Source organism: Schistocerca nitens, chromosome 3 (genome assembly GCF_023898315.1).
Source record: "Schistocerca nitens isolate TAMUIC-IGC-003100 chromosome 3, iqSchNite1.1, whole genome shotgun sequence".
Classification (NCBI taxonomy): domain Eukaryota; kingdom Metazoa; phylum Arthropoda; class Insecta; order Orthoptera; family Acrididae; genus Schistocerca; species Schistocerca nitens.
In genome coordinates, this window is record NC_064616.1 from 226,630,532 (window position 1) to 226,638,588 (window position 8,057).

Genomic DNA, 8,057 nt, shown 5'->3' on the forward strand with positions numbered 1-8,057 from the left:
GTATATTTTGTGATCTGCCAAAGGCATTTGACTGTGTAAATCAGAATATCCTTTTAAGTAAATTAGAATATTATGGTGTAACAGGAAATGCTGCAAAATGCTTCAGATCTTATATCTCTGGCAGGAAACAAAGAGTGTTATTAGGAAAGAGACATGTATTAAGCTATCAGGCATCATCCAACTGGGAACTAATTACATGTGGGGCTACACGGGGTTGCGTCTTAGGGCCCTTACTTTTTCTTGTGTATTTCAATGACTTTTCATCAGTAACATTACCAGATGCCAAGTTCGTTTTGTTTGCTGGTGATACAAACATTGCAATAAATAGCAAATCAAGTGTAGTCTTAGAAAGATTGGCTAATAAAATATTTGGGGACATTAATCACTGATTCCTAGCCAATTCTTTGTCACTAAACTTTGAAAAAACACACTACATGCAGTTCAGAACTTGTAAGGGGTGCCCATGAGTATATGTCTAACATAAAATGACAAGCAGAAAGAAGAAGTGGACAGTGTTAAATTCTTGGGATTGCAGCTTGGTAATAAATTCAACTGGGAGGAGCATCCGCCCTCGGTAACTGAGTGGTCAGCGTGACAGAAAGTCAATCCTAAGGCCCCAGGTTCGATTCCTGGCTGAGTAGGAGATTTTCTCCGCTTAGGGACTGGGTGTTGTGTTGTTCTGATCATCATCATTTCATCCCCATCGACCCGCAAGTCGCCGAAGTGGCATCAAATCGAAAGACTTGCACCCGGTGAACGGTCTACCTGACGGGAGGCCCTAGTCACACGACATTTACATTTGTAACTGGGAGGAGCACACCACAGAACTGCTGAAGCGTCTTAACAAATCTCTATTTGCAGTGCTAATTGTGTCAGACATAGGGAATATAAAAATTAAAAAGTTTGCATACTATGTTTACTTTCATTCCATAATGTCATATGGGATTATTTTTTGGGGTAATTCATCAAGCCAAGCTAAAGTTTTCTGGGCACAAAAGCATTCAATAAGAGTTATATATGGTGTGAACTCAAGATCATCCTGCAGAAGCCTGTTTAGGGAACTGGGGATACCAACTACTGCTTCCCAATATATTTATTTCTTAATGAAAGCTCCCTATATATGCAATAACATTTTAGAAAATTGCACCCTTTTAATTTTCTAATTGAGGCATCAGTTATATCAAAATTATAATTTTTTTGTAATAACTATTTTAGTGTCGTATTTTTTTTTTAGTTAGTTTTAAATTGGTATTTGAAACTTCAGAAATTTGCAATTTTCTTTCTTTTACTGATTTTGAAATAAAATTATTTTTAACAAAATTTATTGTTCTTTTGTTGTTTCAAAACGTTCACAGTTGAATGACAATCAGTTTAATTAACTTGGGTCTATGAAGAACTCTTAAGGCAATGGCCTTGCCGCAGTGGATCCACCGGTTCCCGTGAGATCACCGAAGTTAAGCGCTGTTGGGCGTGGCCGGCACTCGGATGGGTGACCATCCAGCCGCTCCGTGCTGTTGCCACTTTTCGGGGTGCATTCAGCCTCGTGATGCCAATTGATGAGCTACTCGACTGAATAGTAGCGGCTTCGGTCAAGAATACCATCATAACGACCGGGAGAGCGGTGTGCTCCTATCCTCCTATCCGCATCCTCCTGAGGATGACACAGTGGTCGGATGCTCACAGTGGGCCACTTGTGGCCGAAGATGGAGTGCTATGAAGAACTCTAACATAATCTCGGTTTTGTGTATAGGAATGGTAGTAACCTGGTTGTGTTGTTACAAGTCCTTGGGGGCACACTATGATCTGAAGTTTCATACCTTGACATTGCTTTAATTGGCGATCTCTCAGTTCACTAACAATGGCATTGATTTAAGTTTGAGATCATTTCACTTTCATTTGTATTAACACATTTTGTTGATTACCAGTTCACAATCAATCTCATAATACTGTTGATAGTTCACCGATAAGAATGCAATTATTAAATCTGCTCTGACCTGTCCACTTCCTGTCACAGTAATACTACTAACCTAAATTAGCTAGTACTTGTAATAGGTTTAAACAGTGTCAATTTGTCCAAAACATAATCCCATCTTAAAGTCACATGGATACTGATGACATACTCAAAAGTATTTCATGAAAGATGTTTACACATAGATGTTTGGGAGTTGGCAGCTAAACACAAACTATTACTCTGACAAACTTTTGTATTAAGGTACTGAGTTTGGTACTGATATGTTAATCAAGTGACTTCAGCCACAACATTTGTCTCAGATACACCAAATAAGTGACTGCTGCTTGGTGACTACACAAACTGACATAGAGATGTTACCTAGGTGATATGTAGACACTGGCTGCCTAGCTGTTGTCTGGTAGTTGTGTATAAAGACATATGTATGAATAATTAAAGAAATCAGTAATTACATTTTACTTTATAATAATGTAAGGTACAAATTTAGTAGTGATGTAATTGAATGAAGCTGTAATTTTGTTTAACTGTTTTGTTTAAATGCAAAAGTAGCAAAATGTGATGGACTAATTGATTGATAAACCTATTCATTGGTTTACTGAATTTCATGTGAAATTTTCAAGTTCATCATTTCCCTGACTTATTCAATTTCTTAATTAGTGACTTATTTGGATAATCAGATTTACTATTAGGGTCACAAAAATTAGGTGACAAAAGTATAACACATGGGAATTAAATAAGTGTAGAAGTTCAAATAACAGAAGTTACTTCAATTGGGCCAAAATTTTACTTATGAATAATTTCTTACTTAATGAATTTTTGCTAAGTATTTTCATCAACAAACAGTTATTAAATCACTACATTTTTGTAATTTTGTTGTATGGGAGCATAGTCAATTACCAATTACTCTTAAAAGAAAGGGTTTTGTGTAAAACTAAATTTATCATTGGAACTGGCACCACTCAAATAATCTAGTGAACGATGAATTTTTAGAAAATGCTGCTTAGATAGAATTTAAAAGAAGTAAAATTAGTTATCTAATGTAGTAGAACAGTAGCAAACTGAGCTACTTCCACTTTAGTAGGTTTTATTAACCTGCCATGGATTCTACAGAAAGGTACAAAAATATCTGACTCAATAATCCAATGTAAAATGAACAGTAGTGCAACATTTACATTTGATCATTGACATGTTACACAAAAATTTTGAAATTAATGATGATTGAGACATATAAAACACTCATCCAATTTAATTTTTCAACAGAAAATATGAATATGAAGATTAAAATTGCTCTACTTTAAAAATTATTGATTAGATTGGATGTGCTTTTTGTGCCAGTAGATCCATAGTGAAGAGATCTTCCAGGATGTAGCACACATCAGAAAAACAGGAACACACAGAAAATATTTACAATTAAAAACAAATACACTAAGGTATCTTCCACAGATCACAAGTGAAATGGTCCTCATGGATGTGGAAGAAGTCAAAAAGTCTTAAACACATTTTAATTTAAAAGGTAATAAATAACTTATCACAAAACATGTAAATTTTCAGTGCACTGAGGTGCAGATAATAATTCTTAGGCTATACACAGCTAAGCATCATCAAATAGTCATGTTAAATATTTATTTACAGTGATCACATAATTGTTCTGAATTTGTGCAGAAATACTATTGGTCAAATTATTTAATATCATTAGTAACATTTACACAGCAGTTGGTACTAATTAGAAATTAATCATTGGAGTAGGAGTTTGTCACCAATAAACCGCTTAGGTTCCTCCTAAACTAGGGTGACCAGATGCGCAGTTTTTAAAAAGATTGTCCTATATTTTCATTCTGTGTTCCATTGTCCCACAAAACATTCAACAGGAGATGAAATGGCCCATTTTTTCATAGTCAGCAGTAACTTTATCTATTTTTTTTTTTATTTCCTTATTACATCAATTTAGTGTCACAGATATAGTTTTTTAACATTTTCTTGAGTCTTGCTTTATCTTGAAGGCAAAGACAGAATAAAGAACCATTATTATGGTCATGAGATGAGTAGAGGTGTGAACAGAAGATTTTCCATCATCATGCTCAGTGACAGTGACTTATGCATAAGCTTCACAATTCGTATCAATTATTTTCTACTGCATAAATGACAGATGCATGTAATAAGTTTTCATTAAAGAATGTTATAGGGCTATCAATATTCAGTTGTATTCATAGTTACAAATTAGCTACTCACTGTTAGATGACATAAATTTGCAGTAGATGCAACTAACACAGTGTCTTCAGGTTGTTACAGACAACAATGAGAAGTAGGCAGCAGTTTAAATACTGATTTAGGTGTGTGAAACTAACTTGTGCCCATTAATGTGGGGAAGAGAAAGTGTTCTTTCTTGAAAACCTTGCAAGAAGAGTTCCATTTCTTGTAGGAAACCACAAGTACAAAGGTTGAATGTACGTTTTGTCAATCAGTTTTTTCCATTGAACATGGAGGATGTGCTGATATAACACAGTGCATAAAGAAAAAGAAGCACTTGTTGGCACTTTCTGTGAGAACTTCTAGCAGCATAACTTCCTTTGTAAGTATTAATAAACTACATATAGAGGAAGATAAACACACCATTGTAGAACAAGTGTTGTTTGCATTCCATACCACAAAACACAATCATTCTTTCCATTCAATGGACGGAATGGCTCTTCTCATCAGAGACCTGTTTGAGAAGAAATTTGCATGTTCCAGGACAAAAAGTGAGTCAATTTTAGTGAAAATTTTATTGCCATATGTTATGCATGAAGTTCAGTCAGAACTTAAGAATGCTAAGTATATGTCTGTGACAGCTGATGCCTCAAATCACAAAATCTTGAAGCTAATGTCAGTTTTAGCTAGGTACTTCATTCCTACCAAAGGTGTTCAGGGCAAAGCTATCTGTCTTCAGAACACTGGTGGAGAACCAGTAGGATTATTAGCTAGCTATATTTTGGATGTTTTAAAAAAAGTAAAATGTAGTTGACAAGATTGCCACATTTCATGTAAATAACTGTAATACCAACTTTGATGGGTACAAGAGGGCAGGAGCAAACAACGTTTATTCCAAACTGAGCAGTATTCTCAAGATGAACATTCATGGTATCAGTTTTCAGCCATGTTTAAACAAGTGCAGACATTCTTTCCATTGACACAGAAACAATAGTGAATCAAATTTTTCAATATTTTTACATTTACACTGTGCATGTGGAGGAGCTGTAATCATTATATGATTTCATTGATAGTGAATATAAGCAAGTTCTAGGTAGTATTAAAACTAGCTGGTTGCCATTGTTCCCAGGAGTTACAAGAGTTATTGATATGTATGAACCTTTGAAATCTTATTTTCTGTCTCAGGATAGATGTTCTACATTACTAAAACAGTTTTTTGAGAACCCACAGTTTTACGCTCCATCGAACAGATGGCAATTGGCATGTCGAGCCCTGCAACACTCATCAGAAAGGTCCCCAAGGAGGGAGCATTACGATCTGGGGAACATTTTCGTGACATTCCTTAGATGATCTCATCACTCTGGAAGGTACCATGGATAAACATAAGTATCCTAGGGGACCATGTCCACCCCTAAATTCAGTTTGTTTTTTTCTTCAGCACAATGGCATCTACCAGCATGACAGTACAACATGTCACAAAGCTCATGTTGTATGTGCTTGGTTTGAAGAGCACCAAGATCAGGTTACTATACTCCCTTCACCACTAAACTCCCCAGATTTAAGCCCAATCAAGAACCTGTGGGACCAACTTGATCAAGCTATATGTACCATGAATTCTCAACTAATAAACCTAACAGTTTTCCATGGCATTGGAGTCTGCATGGCTCCATATCCCTGTTGGTACCATCCAGAATCTCACTGACTCTTATCCTGCCCATGTTGCAAAAGTTGGTTATTCAGGCTTTTTACAGTGGTCACATTAATGTGACTGAACTGTGTAGAACAGAACTGTTTATGTGATAGAAACAATTTCAACTCTAATTTAATCATTACAGTCACATGCCCATGTTCACTAACTGAACAACTTTGGCTCATGATATAACATTGACTGTCACATGCCTCACATGCAATCAAAACCAGCAAGTCACTAAAGAACATTCACAAATTTCTATATCACAGAGGATTACAATGGACAGTACTTAATGCACCTACAAACAGTTTTACATAACACTGTGTTTTCCCTTGAACCCAACATCATCACGATACCAATATTAACTCTGAAATCACTCTGATTATGCTCTTTGTAATCTACTGAAGAAATTCATTGCCTTCATTGAAGCGTTGTGCCCATGGCCGGAGGAAACAGCACAGGCTCTGTCAGGTTGCTGACCACAGGACTGCATCATCTCCACTGACAGTTGTCCAGCTTGTATTGCTCCACACCAACTCCATGAGGCCCGTTGGCCTTGGCTCCTTGCAGACCAGCATTTACTTATCTCTCCATGAACTGATCTCATCACTGTCCATCCACTCTCCTAGCTGCACAATTGGAACACTTAACAGCAATCACATGTTCCACAGCAGTTGTGCTCTGGTGACACCAGTGCCACATATGAAAGAACTTGATCACTGGTGTAAAGAAAATAGCTGTGCCATTCAGCACAGCACAGTCACCAGCTCCTCCCCTGAATCTCTTGCCTCTTCCCCTGCCAGAAGAATGGAGACAACATCAAACTGAAAACAATAATAAAAAAACACATATAAGCTGAGACAACTGAGACATTCATTATTGTTTCCTATGCTGGTTTGAGCTGAGACATTTGTGATCTGCATTTCTGTGGTCCATTCAATGTTTACAGTGCTACTTGCAATCTGTACTTTGTTGTATCTTATGAGACTCTATAAAGTACTATGTTCCATACATTGTGTTTGTTCTTGCTGTAACATAGACATTTATTCTATGATCCAAAGCAACTTGGTTATGGAACAAGTCAGTACATAGTTTACAGAATGCTGATTACAAAATTTATAAACAAAGAATTAAATAATTAATAAAACATTCAAAAGAGAGTACAGAAATAAATTACAAATTGAAGAGGGTAGTTCTCAATGTCTGTGAACCTAGATTTCAATACTTAAGGGACATCACTCAGTTTTCTCACTTCTGCTGGAGATCTACTGAAAATGCAACCTACTGGATAGTGTACACATTTCTTACAATGCTTAAGGAATTATTATCCATGTGTTTATCATTTGTCTGTCTAATGTTCACAGAATAAATGTTGCAGTTTCTTCTTAACCTTTTCAGTCACGAATTACACTTTTCCTGGAAAAAAAAAGAATCATGGCTTTGCTATCCAGTTCTTCGAATTAATTTATGATTTTTTCAGATTTGTAAAATATTCCAAGGTGCCCCCCAAAGGGGGATACGATGTGTCCCCAAATGAGTTGTAATAAATTTGTATGCATCAATAACATTCTCACTGCCAATGCATTGTCACTTGGATGGGAAGAGTGTTTCATGATTATCTCAGTGTCACTTATCATGCGGTTAGCAGGCTTTGCATCTAGACTACTCAGCATACAGTACACTATATGGTATAAAACATCTAACATTACTTCCATCATTGTCCTCTTCTTCAAAATTATCACCAGGATCATCAGACAGACTGTCAATTTCAGATGAATTAAGGAGCTCCATAACTTCTTCTTCTTCTGTAAAAGGCCTTTGTCTGTCTTAGACTTGGGGCACCGTGAAATCACCATAGGATGACTAAAAAGACAGCAAAATAATATCCTAAATTTTTATGCTATTACAACCTTGCAATCGCAACGTACTCATTTGGAGACATGTACTGGGTGATCAAAAAGTCAGAATAAATTTGAAAACTGAATAAATCACGGAATAATGGCACACATGCTTGGAATGACATGGAGTTTTATTAGAACCAAAAAAATACAAAAGTTCAAAAAATGGCCGACAGATGGCGCTTCAAATGGTTCAAATGGCTCTGAGCACTATGAGACTCAACTGCTGAGGTCATTAGTCCCCTAGAACTTAGAACTAGTTAAACCTAACTAACCTAAGGACATCACAAACATCCAGGCTCGAGGCAGGATT

General features: G+C 36.3%; 1 pseudogene; it reads left to right on the plus strand.

The window, feature by feature from the left end:
* The first annotated feature begins 1,403 nt into the window (after window positions 1-1,403).
* LOC126249992 (5S ribosomal RNA) lies at window positions 1,404-1,520 on the plus strand (annotated as a pseudogene).
* The last annotated feature ends 6,537 nt before the right edge of the window (window positions 1,521-8,057 follow it).